The sequence below is a fragment of the Henckelia pumila genome, chromosome 4 (assembly GCF_033568475.1).
Source record: "Henckelia pumila isolate YLH828 chromosome 4, ASM3356847v2, whole genome shotgun sequence".
In the NCBI taxonomy this organism is placed as follows: Eukaryota; Viridiplantae; Streptophyta; class Magnoliopsida; order Lamiales; family Gesneriaceae; genus Henckelia; species Henckelia pumila.
Window position 1 is genome coordinate 51936016 of NC_133123.1, and position 24420 is coordinate 51960435.

Genomic DNA, 24420 nt, shown 5'->3' on the forward strand with positions numbered 1-24420 from the left:
ATTTGGGAATATTTAGAGTTTAGAATTAAATTCTAATATTCTTAAATGAATAAGGATTGAAATTGAATTAAATCATTTTTCCGGGGACTGAATTGCAAATAGCTAAAAGTTCGGGGACTGAATTGCAAATATCTAAAAGTTCAGGGACTAAACTGCAATTTAGCCATATATATCTTAATTTCCACTTGATTTATATCTTATTACACGTGAAAGCCATCAAAATTAAAGGGAATAGGCAGAAGACTCGGCTGAACCATCTTCAACACCATTTTTGATCCAAAAAAGCTTCGATAACTCGCGCTCCGGTTGTCAGAAATTCCAGATAAATATATATCTGCGATCACAGCTCCAAGACCTTCGATTTGGTACATGTTTTATTCACATATCTCAGATTTTATTTTTATGTGAAAGATGGAAAATTATGATTTTATCATATATGCGTATATCAGCTGTACCGATCGTGTATTCGCAGACGGTTCGGAAAAAGACTGTCGTTCGGATTTTATATGAATTTGGGAAGAATAATTCGAACACTACCATGTTTGATTGATACTGATTTTTATGGTAATGAGATGATATGTTAGAGATTATAAGTTATCTGGATTGTTGGATTGATTTGGATATTGTTTGGATTGCCGATTTTAGCCGTTATGCCGTCGATTTGCAAAATGTCAAGACTTTGATATTGTTGATTGAACGAAGCATGGTTTGAATGGCATCTGATCTTTTTAGTTATTCGATATGTAATTTATCAGCTTTCTATCAAAGTTGCCAAACTCGAGATCTCCGAGTCAAACCGAGAAGGATTTGAAGCAAGGTTTGCTAGCATTTGCACTTGAGATTGAGTTGAGAAGTGGAGCAACCTTTTGATATGAATTTTCATTGATGTACTTGCAGATTTGAAGTACTTTCAGACGTGACATAGAAAGGTATAAATGACAGCAAATCCAGATGGGATAGACCGCTTGAAATAGCTTTCATTTCAAGTATTCCCATGTCAATCACATACTTGTTTCTTTATATTTCTTATGTGATTATTTGTTTGTACTGCTTTGTTTGCTTATATGCTTAGTTGTTCAAGATGTGTTTTATAGATTTTAATGCATACAGCTTATGTTGCATTCATCTTGAACTCCAGCCTTAATAGCACAGAGGGCAGCCATCGCCTAGAGTGCAGATGACGTTTGGAGAGCTGTAGTGAGTGGCATGGACTGTAAATTTATTTCTAGAGTCAGCTTGACTCATGGCACAGAATATGGATTTATGTTCAGAGCCAGAAGACTCACTATAGTTGTACCAAAGTCAGAGGACTAAAATACTTGATGCCGCCTCGAATGGGAGTATCGGTGGTTTGATAGTTATTTTATTCCTCGGGATCCCAAAGAACTAAGTTTTATTGATATCAGCTTGATAGCCTTCCTTTGCCATTTGCATTGCATTCACGTTTATTATCTCGCATTTAAAGTTGTTTATACTGGGATTTTATTCTCACCGGAGTTATCCGGCTATTGCTTTGTTTTGTATGTGTGCATGGCAATAGGTGGGGCAGGAGCTAGTCAGAAAAGACAAGGATAGCTCGAGATAGAGGCATAGCAAGTGAGGACACGGGCTTAAGTAGCACGACTTGTACTTTATGTTGTTGAACCATGCTAGAAGTGATACAAGACCTTTGTATATTATGGCTTGAATACATGCTAGTTTATGTTTATTATGTTTAGAAGCTTGTAAGACGTTATAAGATAGCATGTATTTGATTTTGTAGCATGTATAAAAGATTATGACTTGTTTATCCATTCTTTGGCAGCAGATTTTTGATAGAATATTCCCCGATCGAGCGAGACCCTGCCTTTTAAAACAAAAATTTTTTTTTAGCTCTTGTTTCTTTAATTCTTTTAAGTACTTGTTTAATTGTTAATTAAAATAAATTGCCCTAAGATAAGATTAGCAACCCGGGTCCCCACATAATGTGAGACCTTGATTTCTAATCGTCTAATCAAGAGTTAATCATATCGATAATCAATCAAGATCCAAAATATAAGAAATAAATTTTTTTTAAAGGGTGCCGCGCTCGATCGAGCGCGCCATCCTGCAGAAGTCACTGCCGAGAAAAATGGAGGTGCCGCGCTTGATCGCATGAACTCGTGCAATCGAGCGCGCCCTCTTGCGCAACCTACAGTCCAAGAATAAAAGGGGGCCACGCTCGATCGTTCCAACTCGTGCGATCGAGCGCACCCTGAGCCCAGAAAAACATCAGAAAGCAGAACAGGTTTTTCCAACTTTCAACCACAATTCCAAATAGGTATTACAACATGCAAACATCAATATTCAATAACCAGAGTCGACTTATTTATCACAACAAAATTCAACAACAATTCGAGTCTAAAAAGCTCTCAAAACATAACTAGATTGACATGCAATTTCATTTCTAAACCGAAGTCCCACTTCTAATCCTCGATCACGATCTATCCCTGTCGTCTCTGACTCAATCCTGCCCCACCTGTTGCCAAGTACACGTACACAACAAAGCAACAACCGGATAACTCCAATGAGAATAAAACCCAGTAAAAGAGACAAGACATACAATATCAATTATCATATCAATATCATGATATGACATTCAATAGATTCAGTAATTAAAGATGAGATGCATGTCTTTAAAATTCGAGATTATCAAAATCAAATAATCAAAGAAAACTTCGTTCGTTTGTTCGGTTGGTTGGGATCCCAAGGCTATGATTCCATGACTTACCACCAACTCTCCCGATCGAGGTGGATTCACTTATCTAAAAACCTCTAGACTTTGAGTAACATATAAAGAGTCTTCTGAACTCTGGGCGAACTCCACGACCCAGGCCACTCAATTATAGTTCCCAAGATGTCTAATTCGATTCGGGCGGTTTCTGCCCTTTTCAAAACAAAGGTAGAGGATCAATATGAATGCAATACAGTTCAATATGCATTCAACTAAGTTCATGAAATCACATAAGAGCATATAGTCAAGAAATACACATTCGAATCAATAAACATGCAAGTATGTGGTTTTTGGGAAACTCGAGCTTCGAAATCATTCTCGAGTGTTCTATCCCCTTCGATCGTTGTTAACTTTTACCTTATTCGCTTTGGATGTACTTCGAATCTGCAATTCAATAACAAGGATAAATTCAATATCCCAAACAAACTCATTCAATCAAAATAGGTAAAACTCATTACCAATCCTTGTCCACTCGGTAAACAAATCAAACTCTGAAACTCGAAACTCAACGGCCTTCGATCAATCTGAAATGAAGTATAATAGATCAATATCAATATTCGGACTTCAACAATACAATTCGATCAATTCAAACTATTCGATAGCCCAAAACTCAAACTGACGGCATAACGGCTATAAACGGACAATTCCGAAAACACAAACAGCAGTTCAATACTTCATTCGATTCAAAACAACTTCAAAAACATCCCAACAAACTCAAAATCCATCGAATCCCAAAGCCTCATTTTCAAAAATCACAAGAAAATTCATAATAAATCCAATCATCGTTATTTCTTCGAACCGCCTTAGATATACTATCACAACTATCTCAAGAAAAACATCTCCGAAAATAAATCAATTCCATCGACATCCAAAAATTCAAACCTCGTAGAAATAAAATAAACTTACTTCTAAACGGAGCCTTTGAGACAGTGATCGTCAATATGCCTTCGAATCGAAATTTTATCGGACGAATCGATCAAAAATAGAAATCACAAAGCTTGGAATCCACTTGAGTCGTCTTCAATGGAGGAGGCATGAAAGAAGGAGAGATAGAGTGCAAAATATCAAGTCCAACCCTTATAAATATCTAATTATGTCCAAATTTGCGTTTTAGTACCTGAAAATTTTGAAATTTGCAAAATAGACCCTGATCAAAATCAAATCGATCCTCGAATTTTGAAATCTCCGATTATCTCAAATAAGATCAATAAGATAAAACTGGGGCGTTACAAATATCATATAAGTAAATATCACAAAGGTACTTGGACTGTTTATCCACATTTTTCTAGTAGTCCAAACTGCTTTTGAGAATAAAGGAATTAGTCTCGACAACTAAACTGTCAAGACTGCTCGCGAAAAGTTTTTAGAAAATATTTTAAACATCATAAGTGTGTAATTACCCCCCCTACACACTTATCCAATCATAAAACTTTTGATGTCATTATTAGTCCTGATAGTAGCTCCCATAAACTAATCAAAATTGTTGGGTTCAATAAACGTAAGGGAGGATTGGATTCGGCTATTCAAACCTTTCTTGAAGCGATGCATCTTCAAAGCTCAATCTGCCATGAGGTTGGAGAGTAAGTTCCCAAAGCATGGAACTTGGATGAATACTCTACTATGGACATGTCTGGTGTTTGGACCAAAATTTGAAATTCAGATAACTTCTACACTCGAACTGCTGTTGGAAGTTACTTTTTCAAAAACGCCTCATGGAAGTGATAGGTCCTGTCCCTAACATTTTTTGTGAGAATCCTTCCCACCATTTTTCTTCTTTATCCACCAAGAAGAGTGTAATCACCTCCACCTCGAGTTAATGTGAAACCTCGAGTAGTCGAAGATGATTCTCTATCTCTTTCATCCAGTTTTGTCTGACCTCAGGATCAGAACTTCCATCGAAAATAGGAACTCTTGCTTGTTGGAGGGACTCATAAATGGTGCTTAGTCCCATTGGGTTGTTCTGGAGGTGGTGGCGGCTGATTGGCATTGGGGTTCACTAATTAATGAAGTTTAGTAACCACAAGAGTTGAAATTGCCATAAGCTATTCATGGACGAGCCTACCTGGTGGTGGTGGTGGTGGATCATTTGTTATTGTTGCGGCGACAGTTGTAACGAGGATTACGATTATTCATATTTGGACGGTCTGTAATTTCCTACAAAGGAACAAATTTCTAAGTATATAGCTCAAATAGAAATAAAACTTGGAAACAAAAGATCATATAATTTCTCACAATTAAAATATGAAATCAATGGATACCAAATAATTTTTTATTGATTTCAAACAAAAGTGCAATCACAATTTAATTTCAAAATTCTAAAGGAAAATGGGTCGTTGATGGGCATGTTTGTGTTGCATATTTTAATATCATTGTGTTGTTATTTTGCATGCGTTTATTTGTTTTAATTAAGCATTGTGTTCATATTTCATACATCGTGTCTACATTACATTCTCTTATGTTTATTGTATAGGACGTAGCATTTTGTCGAGGAAAATATGGAAAAGCTATTGCGCGAGAATGAATTACGGAGCAGCAATGATCAAAAAATCATATTTAATTTTATAAAAGTCCAAATCCAATCTCCACTGTCCAGAATAAATTTCAAGATGTTTTAAAGTAGCTGTCCAAATTTCAGCTCAATCCGATGGCTAGATCTCTGCATATGAATTTTACAAAATCGCTGCTTGCTGGGAGAAAAGTTGCTCGCTCGATCCGCAACATCTTGCGGATCGAGCGGCCAAAAAAAATATGAAAACAGTAGGTTCGGAAAAGTTGCTCACTCAATCCGCAACATCTTGCCGATCGAGAGAGACATGCTGTTCAGGAAAAAATCTGTAATTTAGGAATTTTTATTATTAAGGACTCTAGCCTTAATTAAAAGATATATCTCGAATTTTAGAGTCAGATATTGAGAGGGAAGAGAGAGGAGACGCAGAAGAGGCTCAAGAACCATCTTGGTGGCTAGGTTTTATCTTTCTTGTTCTTAGATTTTAATTCTTCTTGTTTTTATTCTTGGTTGAGGAAGACGAATCCTTGAATTTATTTATCTTGTGAGATTCAGATTTTCATTGTTTGATTTTTATCAAGTATCAAGAATTATTCTGAATTGATTGATATGCTTGTGTATGAGATTTTTAGATTGGCCATCTTAGGATTTCATTATATAGTCGAATGCTAAATTAGAATTCAAATCTGTAATTTTTTGAAACCTCTGATTTGCGAAGCAACAATGATTAATATTTTCTGCTGTTGAATTTGTTAAATCGTAGGAATATAATTGACTAGGCTAAATTCATCTGTTTGTGTATGGTTTATCTAGCTTTATCAGTTTTACTAGTTTGAATGCTACCGTGGATTTAAATCTGATCGCTGGTATTGAGTTAGTTTATGGGGTAAGGGTTAACTTAGACTGCTGTTGTCTAGTTAACTAAAATTAAGGTGAAACAGGAATTAAATTTCCAATGATGAATATTCGATGTGAATTAATTATTTTTAGAGAATCGATGATCGAGTGAATGATTTCAAGGGTGTAGCCGACCGATACCAAGTCTCGTTATTTTATTGATTTTCTTATTTTAATTCTTGCATAGTAGTTAATTCTAAAATTCTCAAATCCCCTTTTATTTATTTTCAATAGTTTTAAGAACACAAATAAATTTCATTTTCCTCGTGGAAACGATCCCTACTCTCGCTACTACATGTTTATTTAGTTAATCTGAGTTGGGTTAATTTGGGCGCGACACGACTAAGCGCTACCAAATTTTGGCGCCGTTGCCGGGGAAAGGCGTTTAATTTATGTGTTTTTTTTTTGTTTCTTTGTTTTTTATTATTATTCCTCCTAGTGCTACTCTGGCTTGTTTGTGCGTGCAGGTGAATCTTCGGAATTAGAAGAATTTCCATACGACCCAGAGATAGAAAGAATTTTGCGTAGGCGAAGGAGGATTCTTGCGGTGTAATACTTTGAGATGTCAAATCTACAAGTATTCACAAGTTTTACCCAGAAACACGGAGATCCTTTCTACGCAGCATGGAAGAGATTCAATGATTTAGCAACCCTCTTCCGGTATCATGATTTTTCTAAATATTCTCTCTTTACATATTTTTTTGATGGTTTGGATGCAGTGACAAGAAGATGGGTAATTGATGGAGCTTTCACGGCCCGTATTTCAATATTTTGCCGAGATGATGATAGCATGAGACACCTGTTGGATGATATGGCCGAGTTTGACTATTACTGGTATTCACACTCTCAATACCCAAATTTTACAAACCAACCATTTGAGCTTCAAAAGGAGGAGGGAAGTTGTTCGCAGTTGATCTTACATCCGCTAGAGGATATCATGAGCTAGTTTGTGGCATCGACTGTGGAAGCTATAGAAGATCTAAAAAAGTCTAGATGCGACCTTGCGGAGCACATAGAGAATCTCAAGAGATCAATTCCCCAGGGACACAGAGAACATGAAGTGAAGCAAGATACTCAAGCAGTGACCAACCCAATTTGGTTCGATGATGATTATTCAGAGAACCAGGATTGGGAGAGCGAATCAATTCCTACTGAAGATTTAGAGGTGTTTGAGTCTTCTCTTCTTGTTGAACATCAGCTAGAAGATGTACTGGAAGAAACAATGTATGATGGAGTACCAGTTTCAAAAGATTTTGGTTTCCAAGAGCCCGCAGAGATATTCTCTTCCCATGTTTACCAGCTACGGAGTGTTGTTGAGGTGACGAGCTTCATCTGTATATATCTGGCCAAGATTGAGGGCATATGGAACCAAGACCCATTTGTAGTGTCATATGACACTTATTTTGGGCGTCAGCCACTCTTTGAGCAGTGCTTTTGAGAGTCAAGCCGATGACTGAAAATCAAGCGCTGGCTGGGAGGCAACCCAGTGTCTTTTTCCTTTATTTCATTTTTTGTTTTTATTTTGTTTTGTTTTGTTTTTTGTTGTTTTATTTTCTTTGTTTTCAGGAGCCTAGCCGCCCCATCTGCAGACCAATTTTCAATATGAGTCTCCCATTATTTAGCCTAAGGCCAAAGAGGACGACAACGCCAACACTTGAACCAGGGGAGTTTTGTTTTAATTTTGCATCTCGTTATCATTTTGTTATTTGTGTTTGTGTCGTTAGTACTAGAGCATTGAGGGCAATGCTTTGGTTAAGTGTGGGGGGAGTTCATTCGATGGTTTGTCATTTTGTTTGCATTTGTTTGTTGAGTATATGCATACAGTTCGTTCCGTATCATTTGTTAGTTTGTTAGTGTTTGTCGTGTTACATGAGTAGGATGTTGATTGTTAGCCTATGATGAGATAGTTGAAAAATGATGATTTTTGAAAAAAATTTAACTCTTGATCAGATTTGAGAAACCGTAGGTTGTTTGTTGAATATTCTTAAGCACACATATTTAACCAGTGAAGTGTAGTGATGTATTAGATATTGTGGATGTCTATTGGACCATTGCACGACAATAGGTGTTTGTGGAACTTGATAGTGTTTGAATCTTGATGATTTCTTTGATATGACATAAACGATCTTGGGCGCACCTAGAAAAAAAAAATTTACAACTCCATCCAGGCCTGAAAAGGATTGAAATCCTAATCCTAAAAGATCAAATTCAAGGCTAAGTATGCAGATAAAATGGGGTTGATGCTCCATCCGGGCTATAGACGAGGGGATTGAAATTCTAATCCTGTCTTAGTTATAGCTAAGTATGCGGGTAATTATTGGGGCTAAAGCAATACCGGGTGCAAAATCCGGATGTGCGTAATTATTTTCAAGGCAGTTGTGTTGTGTTGAAGGATTGTTGGGAGGAGTGTTCTTGATGGTGAGGCTTGCACTGAATTTTTATAGGTCGGCGAACAGTCTTGAAACTTTGTTCTTTTGAAGTTGCATGTAACTGGGGTAACATGGCACACACACATATTCGCATTCGACTGAAGGTGCATCATTGATGATTGAGAGTCGCTATGAACTTATTTTTAGATGAAAGTGGTTTTTTCTGAGGCTATGATATGAGTGATTCGTCCTTACTTATGTGTTTGTTGTTGTTTCATTTTGTTTTTGCATGACTTGCTCGAGGGCGAGCAAGGATTAAGTATGGGGGCATTTGATGGGCATGTTTGTGCTGCATATTTTAATATCATTGTGTTATTATTTTGCATGCGTTTATTTGTTTTAATTAAGCATTGTGTTCATATTTCATACGTCGTGTCTACATTACATTCTCCCATGTTTATTGTATAGGACGTAGCATTTTGTCGAGGAAAAGATGGAAAAGCTATTGCGCGAGAATGAATTATGGAGCAGCAATGATCAAAAAATCATATTTAATTTTATAAAGTCCAAATCCGATCTCCACTATCCAGAATAAAGTTCAAGATGTTTTAAAGCAGCTGTCCAAATTTTAGCTCAATCCGACGGCTAGATCTCCGGATATGAATTTTACAAAATCGCTGCTCGCTGAGAGAAAAGTTGCTCGCTCGATCCGCAACATCTTGCGGATCGAGCGGCCAAAAAAAATATGAAAACAGTAGGTTCGGAAAAGTTGCTCGCTCGATCCGCAACATCTTGCCGATCGAGCGAGACATGCTGTTCGGGAAAAAATCTGTAATTTAGGAATTTTTATTATTAAGGACTCTATCCTTAATTAAAAGATATATCTCGAATTTTAGAGTCAGATATTGAGGGGGAAGAGAGAGGAGACGCAGAAGAGGCTCAAGAACCATCTTGGCGGCTAGGTTTTATCTTTCTTGTTCTTAGATTTTAATTCTTCTTGTTTTTATTCTTGGTTGAGAAAGACGAACCCTTGAATTTATTTATCTTGTGAGATTCAGATTTTCATTGTTTGATTTTTATCAAGTATCAAGAATTATTCTGAATTGATTGATATGCTTGTGTATGAGATTTTTAGATTGGCCATCTTAGGATTTCATTATACAGTCGAATGCTAAATTAGAATTCAAATCCGTAATTATTTGAAACCTCTTATTTGCGAAGCAACTATGATTAATATTTTCTGCTGTTGAATTTGTTAAATCGTAGGAATAATAATTGACTAGGCTAAATTCATTCTCTTGTGTATGGGTTGTCTAGCTTTATCAGTTTTACTAGTTTGAATGCTACCGTGGATTTAAATCTGATCGCTGGTTTTGGGTTAGTTTATGGGGTAAGGGTTAACTTAGACTGCTGTTGTCTAGTTAACTAAAATTAAGGTGAAATAGGAATTAAATTTCCAATGATGAATATTCGATGTGAATTAATTATTTTTAGAGAATCGATGATCGAGTGAATGATTTCAAGGGTGTAATCGATCGATACCAAGTCTCGTTATTTTATTGATTTTTAAATTAATTCTTGCATAGTAGTTAATTCTAAAATTCCCAAATCCCCTTTTATTTATTTTCAGTAGTTTTAAGAACACAAATAAATTTCACTTTCCTCGTGGGAACGATCCCTACTCTCGCTACTACATGTTTATTTAGTTAATCTAAGTTGGGTTAATTTGGGCGCAACACGACTAAGCGCTACCAGTCGTCATTATTACAGAGACTGTGTTAGGATCGATTTGGAATGCTCTTCTGCAACTTCCTTGAGCAGTTGACTTGACAATCTTCTTTTATGAGAGCAGTTTTCGTTAGCAACTATCTCTATTCTTTCTCTTGTGTCAATGTTAATTGGCCAACAAATATATGTGCGCAAAGAGACCAAATAATAGATTGAACAATAATTGAAATGGCTTGACAGAAATATAAATGACACCATGATGTTTATGGATGTTCGGAGACAAAACTCCTACGTCACCTCTTTTTTCACGAGAGAAGGATTCACTAGAAGACTTTGGCTTATACAACGTCTTATATACAACCCACTCCAATCGTAAGACTTACCCTTTGCCTAGATCGAAACTCCTTGAACACAACCAAGTTAAGACACCCCTCGTCCTAATAATCAAATTACAATGATGACTGAATCCGTAGACTTAAGCAATAGATCAACTCCTTATAAAAAAATAGATAGTTGAGAGTTGATTTTTGACCCTTGATGATCCTTTGAGATGATCTAATGAATGACTTGTATATGTGGGCACATTGAGAAGATTAGATAAATCTTTTATGAGTGCTCAAGTAGCTTGTATCTTCGTGTATCTTACTGGTGTATATGTTTTCTCTCTACTTATGTCTATGTTTCTAAATCTTTCACATGCATTTATATATGCACATTTTCAACGTTCTTCTTTGTCATAAATGCATGTCTCCTTTGCCTTTAGATCTTCAATAAGTCTTTATGAGGTCTTTAATGAGGTTGCTCGTTCTTCAATAGAAGTGTCTGAATCTTGAAACGGTCTTTATATTTGAAATATATCTTGAATCAATCGATTCCTCAGCAGTCTTGATATTTGTACTGAATATGTGAACTGTTCTTGAACTGTATCAATATAATGTTCGACTAGACCTTTTAGTCTTGGACTGCTCGCATATCGACTGCTTGTATCTCAACTTCTTGCAAATATTTCTACATATTTTGTCAAATACCAAAATTTATCCCAACAATTTCCCCTTTTTTTTTTGTTTTTTGACTAAATTAAGCAGTTTTCAAATAAATTCAAGCAATTCCTCCTTAATATAATACGCAAAAACTTGAAGAGAAATTCGAGCTGCGGCTTGAAGTTTCTAGATTTGAAGACATTTTTACACCAAAGATTTTTTTCTCCTAACACATATGAAAGAGCTTCAAACTCTAGAAAAATTTTCCTTCCCTCCTGATTTTCAAGATACATCCACAATTGAACTGGACACCATGATATATTTTTGGAAAATCGTTGTGGAGTTGGAAATATACATTGTAAAGAATGATCTTTGAATGAATAAAATTATTATTTCCTTATCTTTCTGTTGTTTTCTTAAATACATGTTATAACTATTTCTCTTGAAATTCTCTTTTTAGTAAATGAATTTCACGCTTTTGAATACAACGCTTCGATTTCATGAAATATTTATTGAAAATAGTTGACATCCATAACTCTTCATATTCTTCAATCAAATCTATAAATTGATTTAAATTTCATATATTCTAACATATCAAGAAGTTCTTTAGCAAAGCAATCATGGAAGCAATTATCAGGGAATATGAAGCAATTGTCGATAAAAAATTGATGTCTCTTGAGGCTAAAGTGAATATGATGAAGACTCATAGATTTATGCTATATCCACCAGCTACAGCAGAAATTCTGGCTAGAATCGAGGCAAATTTTATGCAAAGGCCAGATTGGCACTTCGAGTGTTGAAGACATCTTCTCTCCAGAAGGTTTTTTTTTTTTTTTTCATTTGAAGCTTGTAAAGGAGCTTCAAGTACTGAAAAAGTTCATCAATTCTCCCAATTATCAACAAACAATATCAAATGAACTGGTCACCTTGATGTCATACTGGATGATGGTTTTTGAATGAGAAATTTATTTCTGTACCAATTGAATCATTATTTTATGAATAAATTAAATTTTATCTATATTGCCTTTATATGATTCCAATTTATTTATTTTATAGCACAATATCAAACTTCAAACACATAATCAAATAATTATATGAGTAAGAAAGCTTAGACTTATTTTTGGCGTGTCAAACAATGCTTTGAAAAGCATTATATCCAGCAATCTTCTTGTGCAAACATTGTCACAAACTGATCTATGATACCCAAATTTACGTGGGTCCTTGATGGATTAGTCATTTGGGAATCCAAATTAACTTGAATCAACATGACAGGTCGATTATTTGTATACCATAAAATTTGTGCTTTGTGCCGTGTGAGTTTGTGAGATGAATAATGTGCATTAAATTTTGAATGATGTTCATGATATGATCTAATGCTTGATTTTTCATTATGAGACTGTCTACATCTTCTTTGAACTGGTTTTTCATATGATTTAAAGTCAGTCATTTTATCTTGACTAGATTTCAAGTCTTGCTTCTCACCTGATTTTTGTGGATCATAACCAACTCCATACTTTCTAATATTGTTAAATTTCTTGATTGTTTCATCTTTTGGTAATATATTTTTAGGTTTTACAAAATGTATATATTTTCCCTTACAAATATTTATTTTAGGTCTAGTATCAACTTCTGAACTGCTCGTATTTTCCTTAAAACCTAGACAAGTCCTATCATTTCCTGGTCTTTGCAGTTCATGAATTGTAATTAATGTAATTGAAGATTTATTCTAGGTTTGAGTCAGCTCAGATAATTTCAGATTCTATGATCTTAACTGCTGTTTATCGACCTGTAAATCACTATTTTTAGTTCTAAGCTTAACAGTTTCTACCTCTAACTTAACTTTGTTTGGCAGTTCAAATTGATTTGCCATAATCTCTTGAAATGCTAAGCATAATTTTTGGTATTCATTAGCCATATCATGCAATGCATTAGATAACTTTTTTTGAGTAAAATCAGTAGAATTAAAACTTAGTACCTGTTTACTTGTGGATAAATGAGTAACCACCTGTTTATTTGAAGAAGATTGATATGCATGAGCCAAGAAATAGCTATTTTTCTCCTCATTTGAACTTGATGAACATCATAAGTCTTCAACATCTTTTGTAGAAGAAATCTTGGTCTTTCTAGTCTTTTCAATGTTGACATACTTAATAAATTTCTTCCACATATTTTTAGCAGTTGGAACATGTTTCCATGGTTTTTATTGAGCAATTATCCATGGTAGAATTCCAAAAACACTTAGCAATTTCTCCAAAAGCATCCATATGAACTTGTTCAAAAACGAGAAAGAAACCCTATCTGATACCACTTGTTAGGATCTATTTGGACTGCTCTTCTGCAACTTCCTTGAGTAGTTGACTTGACAGTCTTCTTCTTTGAGAGCAGTTGTTGTTAGCAACTATCCATATTCTTTCTCTTGTTTCAATGTTAATTGGACAACGAATATATGTGCGAAAATAGACAAATAACAGATTGAACAATAATGGAAATGTCTTGACAGAAATATAAGAGACACCAAGATGTTTATGGGTGTTCGAAGACAAAACTCCTACGTCACCCCTTCTTCCATGAGGGAATGATTCACTAGAAGACTTTGGATTATACAACGTCTTGTATAGAACCCATTCCAATCGTAGGACTTACCCATTGACAAGATCGAAACTCCTAGACGCACTACAACAAAAATGTACAAACACAACACTTAAAAGACAACGCTTTTAGTGAAAAGCGTTGTCGTTATATATATTTTATTCATCAAATACAATGCTTTTTTTAAAAATGCGTTGTCTATTAGCGTTTTTTTAGGTCAAAGACAACACTTTTAAAAGTGTTGTCTATGAGCGTTTGTTTTCCTATATATGACAACACTTTTTAAAAAGTGTTGTAGAAGAACTATTATTTTTATTTAAAATAAAAACTTAAAATAAATATTATTACACCTCCCTTTACGTGAGAAAATATACCCAAAATCCCCAAACTTCTTCTCGATCACCTTCTCCGATCCCTCTCTCTTTTTTCTCTCTTTCAAATCAAAATCTTCTTTCCCATGTCGATTTTTGCTGGTCTTGCACGATTCATCAGACGATTTTTCAAGTGAGCTCCGAGAAGCCCATCTTAAGATAAGAAAAATCATTCTCTCTCGTGCTCTCACGATTCCACCATGACCCAACCCTAGCCACCCATTTCTTGTCTTCGATTCGCTGCCATAGGCATAAAAAATCTGTTATTGGAGCTAGAACTCGGTTAGAGATTGTCCTAAGCTTCGTTTTGATGCCAATTTAGCAAGAAATCGTGACCTGAAGCTTCGAAGTCGTCGCCCCTGTTAGACCATTCTTGTGCGAGTTGTTGTTATTCGTTCTTCAGGTGTGATTGCTTCGATATTTGCGGCAAATACAGAGTGAGTTTCATATATTAGTGAACGCTTTTAGTGATTTGTTTTTGGTTTTTCTGAATTTTGTGATTTTTTGAATATACAAACCCGTGTCCTCTCATAACTCATTTTGTTGCTTGAGGTAGTTCTGCTGCTCCATCTGTTTCCCTTTGGATACGGAACATCAGAATTGTTAAAAAATTGTTATAATTGACCATTTTCCGCACATAACAATGAATGATGGATAAAGAACATTGAATATACTCTTAACTGCTGCAATGGATCAATTTCAATTTTAATTTGAGGTGTAATTTCTACAATACATTTCGTGTGAAGCTACAAGAGCTATTGCATTTGGTTTCATTGCTAGGATTTTTTGTGTTTAGTTTATTCTTTGAATAATTGACAAGAAAATGTCTTTCCTATCATTCCAAACTAGTGGCTATCTTGACTTTTGCTTTTGTGGATGTTAAATACTAATGATGCAGTGCAATTGATGCGTTCACCTCATTGCTTTTGGCATGGTGTTGATATCATTTTTATTGATGCTTGAGGTAATTGTTGCAAGTCTACATCATTGATTTTGGTCTTGCCAAAAAATATAGGGATCTACAGACCCATAAGCACATTCCCTACAGGTGCTTTTCCAATGTGTTTTGAATATGGAAAATGTTCATCGATTTTCTTTTTCATAATTTGTGATATCTTACATCGATTTTTGTCAAGCTATCAAGTGTTGTTGATTGTCGATTAACCCTTTGTTTATTCGACGACTCTGACTGAGAGTAGATTCTTAACTTTTTAAGACCTAAATGGTGCATTGGTGCCTAGTCTGTTAATTCCACTTGGTTTTTGGTTTTAAGGCTTACAAGGATAGTTTAACATCATTCACTTTCATGCCATGGTTCCATCATACTCGAGATGTGACAAAAACATGAGTTGAACACACTTCCTTGTAGCCATTAGACTACTTCCTTGGTGGTTCTATGAATTTTGCAGATCCCATGGAGTTTCATGAGTGTTAACTATGTCATACGGTGATGGTTTGCTCTTATAATGTGGTCACGTTCATCTGAGAGTTTCTTGCAATTTAGCTAACTTGGATATAATAATTGATGAATTTCTTCACCTCTTATTTCAGGGAAAACAAGAACCTAACTGGCACTGCTCGCTATGCTAGTGTCAATAAACATCTTGGTGTTGGTAAGTGATGCATCATATGAGTTTTCCCTATCCAGAAAGTAGGTTTTCTTAGCGGCTGATACGATTTATTTTCCTTTATCTGTTTCTGATTTAATTATGATTGCAGAACAAAGCCGAAGAGATGATTTGGAATCCCTTGGTTATGTCCTAATGTATTTTCTTAGAGGAAGGTCGGTTGAACACGTGGGATTTTGGCCAGGTATAATTTTATATATCTCTGACATGATCACAAATCTTTTTATCATGTACTCACTAGGAAATGTTTTCTAGTATTCCCTGGTAGGGACTCAAAGCTGGCACCAAAAAGCAGAAATACGACAAGATTAGTGAAAAGAAAATTTTGACTCCTATAGAGGTTAAAAAATTTATGTATAATTTGTATTCTTTTCCATAGTGGTGTCATGTTTGAAACATATGTTCTAGGGTTAAGATTTGACTTGAAAACAAAAGAAACCTTGCTAGTTTTATTTGCATAACCTGTTACCTGATTATATCATTTTGGCCAGTGTCCCTCCTGGATTCTTTAGTTTTCTTCATTATAAGAGTTGCTGCAAGTTCATTCGATTTGCAATTGCTAAAGGTGTTGTGCAAATCATATCCATCAGAATTCATATCATATTTTCATTATTGCCGATTGTTAAGATTTGAAGACAAACTGTATTATTCTTACTTGAAAAGGCTCTTCCGGGACTTATTTATTCGTGAAGGTACTGAAAGTTTTAGCTGTCATTTGTTTAGGATTTCCAGTTTTTGGCAATTACAATTAGCAATTTTTGTGTAAGTTACCAATTCGACTATGTATTTGATTGGACCGTCTTGAAATATCCTCACATTGGTGTCAGTTCCAGAGAAAGAGTGAGTGCTTGATTATTTTTAAGCTGGTTGTACCTTTTTTTTAATGTAATAATTTTAGTAAATGGTGTAATCTTCCTGCAGAATCCCACTGCCAATGCAGTTGCTGGAACGTCTGGAGAAAGACTAGTAAGAACTTCACGTATCTCACTTTCACCAAAATCAGCTCCCATGCGTGTAATTCTTAATTTATTTTTTCTCACATATATCTTTATCTTTACTATATTATACTAACCAATTTGATGTGTCAATACGAAACTAAAGTTTCTTTACAATTTCGACCTTGCATAATATCTGTTATGTAACTTGTGGAGCTTATTAGTGATTTTCGTACCTCTTTCCAACTTCTTCCAATTTTTTTCTCTAATTTCTCCTTACTTTATCTCATAGTTTAAACTATCTTAATAAATTTGTATCTAATAAATAACTATCATATCCTAATAAAGTATTTCTTTATCAATGTTTTTAAAAAAATTTAAATGATCACATAATCCATAGCATAGAAATTATTATCAAAAGCTATTTTTTTAAAAAAAATCATTTTGAAATAATCTTTTTACACAAAATCTTAATGCCAAAAATATTTAATGTATATTCATGCATCGAGTGCTAAGGCGAAGCAACTTAAATATATATGTTGAATCATTAAACCATATTAAATTTTTAAATGTTGAATTTAGAGCTTGATCGATATTTTTATGTTTTGTTCAGTTGGGCAAGATATTCGAGATAGATTTTCAGGCGCGGTCGAAGCTTTCTCTAGAAGAAATGTTTCAGGGCCAGGATGACATGGTGAACATTCAAGAAACAGAACGTCAGAAAATGTGCCTTCATCCAAGGATGTGGTATTTGCTCTTTACCCCTTCCCATTAAGAATCGATCATCAAGATTTGAGAGAACTGCTGTAAGGCCCGAAACTATTAAGTTCTTAATGATGGAATTTAAGATTTAAATTCCGAATAAAAGAGAAAAGATGAATTTAAGAATTTATAACAATTAGAGATTTCAATTTCGGGTCAGAAATATTTAATTTGAGAATTTTCGGATTTTAAGATTTTAATATCCGAAATTCTTAAATTAAAAGATTAAAAATATTTGAATTGATATTTATGGAATTTAAGATGTGAATTCCAAGATGATAAATATCAAGAATAGAATATAAGGATGAAATCCGAGCAAGGGCCAATTTGCAAATATTGAGTAATTCAAGGACTAAATTGCGATAAGGTCCGAAATGATTTAATTTTAATCCGAGAATATTTAATTTGAGAATATTTAGAGTTTAGAATTAAATTATATTATTCTTAAATTAATTAGGATTGAAATTGAATTAAATCGCTTGTCCGGGGACTGAATTACAATTAGGCCAAAGTTCAGGGACTAAAGTGCAAATAGGTCAATATATATCTCTTTTGTCTTACATTCACGTGAGATATCAAAATTCTCAGCCAAGAAAACCGAGGAGGAGGAAGAAAAGGGTTAAGCCAATTTTTGTCCCTCTAAACTCCGATTAAATTCAATCCGCCCGGTAGAATTTTCGATTGAACATATATTTGCGATCATAGCTCCGAGTGCTACGTTTTGACGTAAGTTTTATGAAGTTCTACCATGTTTTAATTTTCAGTTGTTATCATTCATATTTGATTGTATAAACATGTTCTAGCATATACGACGATAGCATATCTAAGACGGCTCGAGAAAAGATCGTCGTTTGAACATGATTTCGATTTGTGTAAGAATTTTCAGAAATCTGATTTTTAGGTGATGCATATTTAGAAATTTAGCTGAAGAATTGGTGATGATATGAGATTGATATGATTGTCATATTGATGTTTATGCTTTTGGAAAGACTGAAATCGTATCGTTACGCCGCCGGTTCAAGATTTTGAATTGTTATGCATTCTCAATTCCTAGAGCACATCTTCAAGTTATTGTGGATGAATTGAATATGTGATTATGTTGAGAATGAAGATATGATGATATTTGAATCGAGAGATTTATTGGACTCGAATAGTTGCGACGTCGGTTTGAATTCCGATCGTATTAGCAAGATTTGAATTGTATAAGCTTTAAAGAAACATCGATTCAGATTGGAAATTGATGTTTAGATATGTTATAATCTATTTTAAATTTGAATTGAAGATTATCGAAGTTGAATTGACGAGTTCGAGTTCGAATGACTTGAAGTGTTTGAAGTTGAATAAAAAACACCTTCAAGTAGCACTGATTGAAATGAGCAGATTTTGATGACCGATTTGGCTAGCGTTGAGATGATCAACATTGGCAACAGATTCAAGATGTTTGAATCGCGATGAAAGGTATGAATCGACATTATTCCTGCCAGGTAGAACAACTCGAGAACGTGGTGGTTTTCGAGTTATCCTGAAATCACATACTTAGTTGTTTCAGTGCTCTTATATGATTTATATGAGTTTTGATGCTTTGATTGATTATGTGATTATATGTTCAAGATGTTTTATAGTCTTTAATGCATACAGCTTATGTTGCATTCATCTTGAACTCCAGCCTGTAAAGCATAAGGCAGATTAGCCTAGATTGCGAAATGACGTTTGGAGAATTATAGTTGAGTGGCATGGATTGCAACCTTCGCTTTCAGAGCCAGAAGACTCTCTATAATTGCACCAAAGTCAGAGGATTAAAATACTTGATGCCGCCTCGATTGGGAGTGTTGGCGGTTTGATAGTTATTTTATTCCTCGGGATCCCAAAGAACTAAGCTCCATTGATATCAGATTTGATAGCCTTTTCCTTGGCACAAGCATTGCATTTATGCATTAACCTAGAGTTTTCTATGGTTTAGATTATGCAGTTATAAATGCTAGCATGTTGTGATACACTATTTTAGATATGAATATGTGTTATTGCTTGAGATGAATCATTATGTGTTAAGAGTTTAAACGTCAATGATGATTCTATGATTTACATGTTATTACATGTTTTATGGTTTTTGAGTTTTATAGCATATAGATTCCATATGATTTCATGATGTATATGCATGTCTTTCATACTGAGATTTATTCTCACCGGAGTTATCCAGCTGTTGCTTTGTTTGTATGTGTGCATTGCATCAGGTTGGGGTATGATCAAGCTAGAGTTGGCTTGGATAGCTTGAGAAGAGAGATAGCATGTGGTGATTCGGGTTTTAAGCATATGACTTGTATTTATGATTTGGTAAACATGTTAAAAAGCAAGAATAATTGTATATGTTGTTTTTGCCAAGTATTGATTTATAATTGAGAGTCATGTATTCTAGATCACTTGATATTAGTTTGAATGCATGTAAATTATCTAGAAGCATGTTTAGAAGTTTATATAAAGTTTGTATGAGATTTGGAATCAAAGTGTACAGCAAAGTTGCATTTTAATTTTCTGGACAGGGTGCCCGCTCGATCGGGTAAAGTCCACGGATCGAGCACGGCCTGTGTTTGAAAAAACAGAGTATCAAGCTTTTGGGCTCGCTCGATCGGGTGATTTCCACCGATCGAGCGAGGCCAAAATGGATTCAGACCGAGAGTTGCAATTTTATGCTCGCTCGATCGGTAACATTTACCCGATCGAGCGAGGGGCCTTCTTTTAAAAAAAAAATAAAATTTAGCTCTTGGTTTATTATTCATGTATTGTTTGATTAATTGTTAATTAATCATTTATTGCCCTAAGATGAGATTAGCAACCCCGGTCCCCACAACAGGTAGTATCAGAGCGTAAAGTCTTGGAGCGTAAAGTCTTGGACTAAGATAGAAGTTGAGCGGGGTAGATTGAGTCGCATGCATTTATAGTATTGCATGATTATGCTTTACTTGCTTTACAGAATTGTATGCGACGATGATTGTTTGATTGAACACTGCTTGCTTTATCGATATGCGAATTACATGCTTATATGCTGATATGTATGCATGATTTCTTGAATTCATCAGAATAAATGAATTTGTTGCAAGCATGTTTTATATGAAAAGCATGATAATTTTCAAGCATGTGTTCTATTCAGAAGCATGAGATTATATGTATGTTATACTGCAATTGTATTTTATAATCTCTGCCATATATATTGCTTCTGTTATCGAATAAGACAGACTATGCAGATAGCATGAGAACCCCAAACAGAACAGAACCTCAGATAGAACAGAACCGTGTTGAGGTAAGGTTTTGAACCGATTGTACTGAGGAGTATGTTAGTTGAACAACTCCAAAGCTATGAATCATCAACTCAGAAAGTTACAGAATATGCTATGTCTAGAAAGGGGTTGATTTGAAGAGCTGGATCAGTTGTTCAAGAGAAGAATATTCAGATGAACATAGAATCAGCTTGCTTTTATATCAACTCCAGGACTTAGCAAGAAGTTGATGAAGTTGCCAGAAGAAGTACTGAAATTGTTTGGCAGGTAAGTAAACAGAATTGTTTCTTTCCGTATATGCTAAAGAAGATAGAACAGTAGACTTTGCAGAATAGAAGCATAAGTTGATTTCAAGCCAGTAATAGAAGAACGAAATCATGAACCGGTAGTACGACGCAGAGTTGAATTTTTATTCATGCCTCTGTAATTGTGAAAACACTATGATCATCACCTCCACTACAACTTTCATAATAGTATAGCTATGAAGAAATAAATAGTGACAATAAGAGCAAAGATTGATTTAGTCTAAACGCCAGCAGATAAAGACATATAAACATAACTCCCCCAGTTGAAACAGATCAAGAGAAAATTTGAATGACAGATAATGTCATAAGCAATAAGCAAGTACAGAAAATGAGGCTCAAGTTGTATCAGATAAGAATATTACAGGTAAGTGAGTTAATTCTAGTTAACCGCTTGTATATTAATTGCATAGCATACATTCATAGATCAGTGATTTGTTATGCTATATTTCGTATCTGATGAGCCTTTATTCATCGTATTTGCTTAGATGTTGCCTTTGAGTAGATGGAACACCTATGTAAGATTTGATGAAATACAGAATTGAGGAAATAAGATTGAATATGCTAATATCAGACGTGAGATATTAAGCTAGAATGCATTATAGATATTAATGCAATAACTGAGTATCAGATAAGAATTGATTGATTCTGTGCAGTGATTAAGTTAGATCAGCAATAACAATGAGTAGAGATCTATATGATATGAGTTTCAGAAAGCAGATTTTGTTATTTCGGTACTGGTTATATCACATTTGACCATGGAAGAATGCCAGTAGAAGTCTAGTCGATATATTAAACTAGTACAGAATTAACCTAGAATTGACAGCTATGTCAGTGGTTAGAATGTACAAAAATAGTTCAATGACATATTTTGACCTTTCTACGACATGAATGCAGGTCTATATAGAGTGGTGTCTCGTACAATAGTATTATGGCAACTCGTATAGAAGAGCATTACTTGAAATGAAGAACTTCAGAAACAGTTAGCAGATTGAGTCGAAAAGAGTTATGTAGTACCGAAATGATGATTTATTCTATGACAATAAGTTACGTCGAAAAGATTATATTCGACTATTGTCAGCTAAGAAGTAATAAATGAACTCATATCAATAGAGAATAAGAAAAATCAGTTACAGTGGAGCTTTTTCTTCAATTTTGTTGAAGCTATTCCATCATAGAAATCTTAATTCTTGAATTTCTTGCTATCGATTCTGAGGTTTTTGTATTCGACCTCGATCGCTTTTGATTGACTCTTATTCCTTTGCTAGAGTCTGATTTGATTTACTCGCTTTAAGTTTTGATATGCAAGTGAGTTGTTTTCACTGTGCAGATTTTGTCATTCAAAATGTTTGATTTTGGGTGACCTTGACTTGAGCGAGTTCCTTTGATTTGAAATTTGAGAATTCTTGATTATTTGATGTGAATATTCAGTTTATCTTGAAGAATTTGGCTTGTAACTGATAGAAATTCAGATTCAGACTATTAGCAAGATTTATGGGTTTTAGATAATTATCGGATTTATTGGGTACAAATCTGTACTTGGTGAATGTTTATGCTTGACAGATACGTAAACGATCAGAATTATTGCGATCCAAGCTAAACTTCAATTATTTTGGAAAGATAAAAGAAATATTGATCTTAGATTAAGCAATAGAATATTGATTGAGAACGCTAGATTAAGATAAGAGATAAGACAGCAGAGCAGAACAGATGAATTTTTTTTTGCGGTGAATAATCGTTTGATTATGCCAGATATTCTAGATATGGAATAGATTCTGAAAGAGGCATATGAAAACAGATTTAATATCCATTCAGTTGTCTAAATATGTATGACTTACATGTAGTATTTACTTGGAATCAGTATTGATGAAAGAAATGAAAGCAGATACGACAGAATTACCATTACCAATACGAAAATTCCAGTAAAAGAAGCAGAAAAGAAGAACTCAAGTGTTTTATTGAACAGATTAGTTACATAAGAGTTGACATAAGATCAACTTTGTGAATGACTTTAGTTCGAATCTGCTCGAATCGTCATGCTTTTGCAATGTAGATTGTAGTAGATTTCGACAGATTTATGAATATGTTGTATTAGACATGATACAAACATAAAAAGATACTGGTTATGCATTTAACAAGATGATCAGATTACAGGAATTATTGAAATCTATTGTCAAGATAGAGACTTTAGATTTGTTTTCTAGATGGTGGCATTGATTGTCAGATGTTCTGAGTGTTTGGTTGTATGAGATTTCATTATACCATCCTCTGATTAGTGGATTATCAGATGTGATTATCCAGATTTCCGAGGATATTCTCAGAACGATAGTACTAGATTCGGTACTAATTGATTGATTATTTGCCACTTGATTACTATGATTCCTGTGACAGCTATTTGATAGATATAAAGACAGTATTTTGATGATTGATTGATCAGAAACACAGAATTGTCTTTATATTGAAATAAAATTTCAGAAATATCAGCTATCAGACCAGCTATCAGTCACGAAATGATAGCGAATGTGAAGATGACTTTGAACATAATAAGAACAGAACAGCATAGACAGAATGAGAAAATGAGCAACAGATATAGATTTTGAAGCCTGAACAGAATGATCAGTCAAGAAGTTATTTTCCCAGGCATCATTCGGTTCAGAAAGAAATTTCAGAATTGATTCCGATGAGTAAGTGATCTAGCTTATGGATTAATACTCGAATTGTCAGATAGATGAATTGTTATCCATATGCATTGGCTGAAGAATATCAGCTAGAATATGTATGTGCATTCAATTCAGATACAACAGAAGTAGATAAGATGTTAAGCAAGACAGAGTAACTGATGCAGAATTCGATCACGAGAAAGAGCAACTTAGATATAAGTTGACTCAGTGATTATATGTTTTGCAGAAGTAATCAGAAAGAAGATTAAGATACGATAGAAGAGAAGATATCAGAATAGATATCGAAAGCTTAGAGAATTGAAGTTAGTATTACTTCAGTCAGCTATACAGCTTACGAGAATCAGCAGTAAGATCGAATGCGATTTCGACGACGAAATCATTCCTTAGAGGGGAGGAATTGTAAGGCCCGAAACTATTAAGTTCTTAATGACGGAATTTAAGATTTAAATTCCGAATAAAAGAGAAAAGATGAATTTAAAAATTTATGAAAATTAGAGATTTCAATTTTGGGTCAGAAATATTTAATTTGAGGATTTTCGGATTTTAAGATTTTAATATCCGGAATTCTTAAATTAAAAGATTAAAAATATTTGAATTGATATTTATGGAATTTAAGATGTGAATTCCAAGATGATAAATATCAAGAAT

The 24420-nt window shown here is 34.4% G+C and overlaps 1 non-coding gene and 1 pseudogene across 1 annotated transcript; one reads left to right on the forward strand and one right to left on the reverse strand.

Moving 5' to 3' along the window:
• Positions 1–6722: 6722 nt before the first annotated feature.
• On the reverse strand, positions 6723–6827 carry LOC140870185 (small nucleolar RNA R71). The gene has a single exon (XR_012147158.1). It is a non-coding gene; the product is annotated as a small nucleolar RNA R71 (small nucleolar RNA).
• An 8188-nt stretch (positions 6828–15015) lies between these two features.
• Positions 15016–17565, forward strand: LOC140861008 (casein kinase 1-like protein 6; annotated as a pseudogene).
• Positions 17566–24420: the final 6855 nt, after the last annotated feature.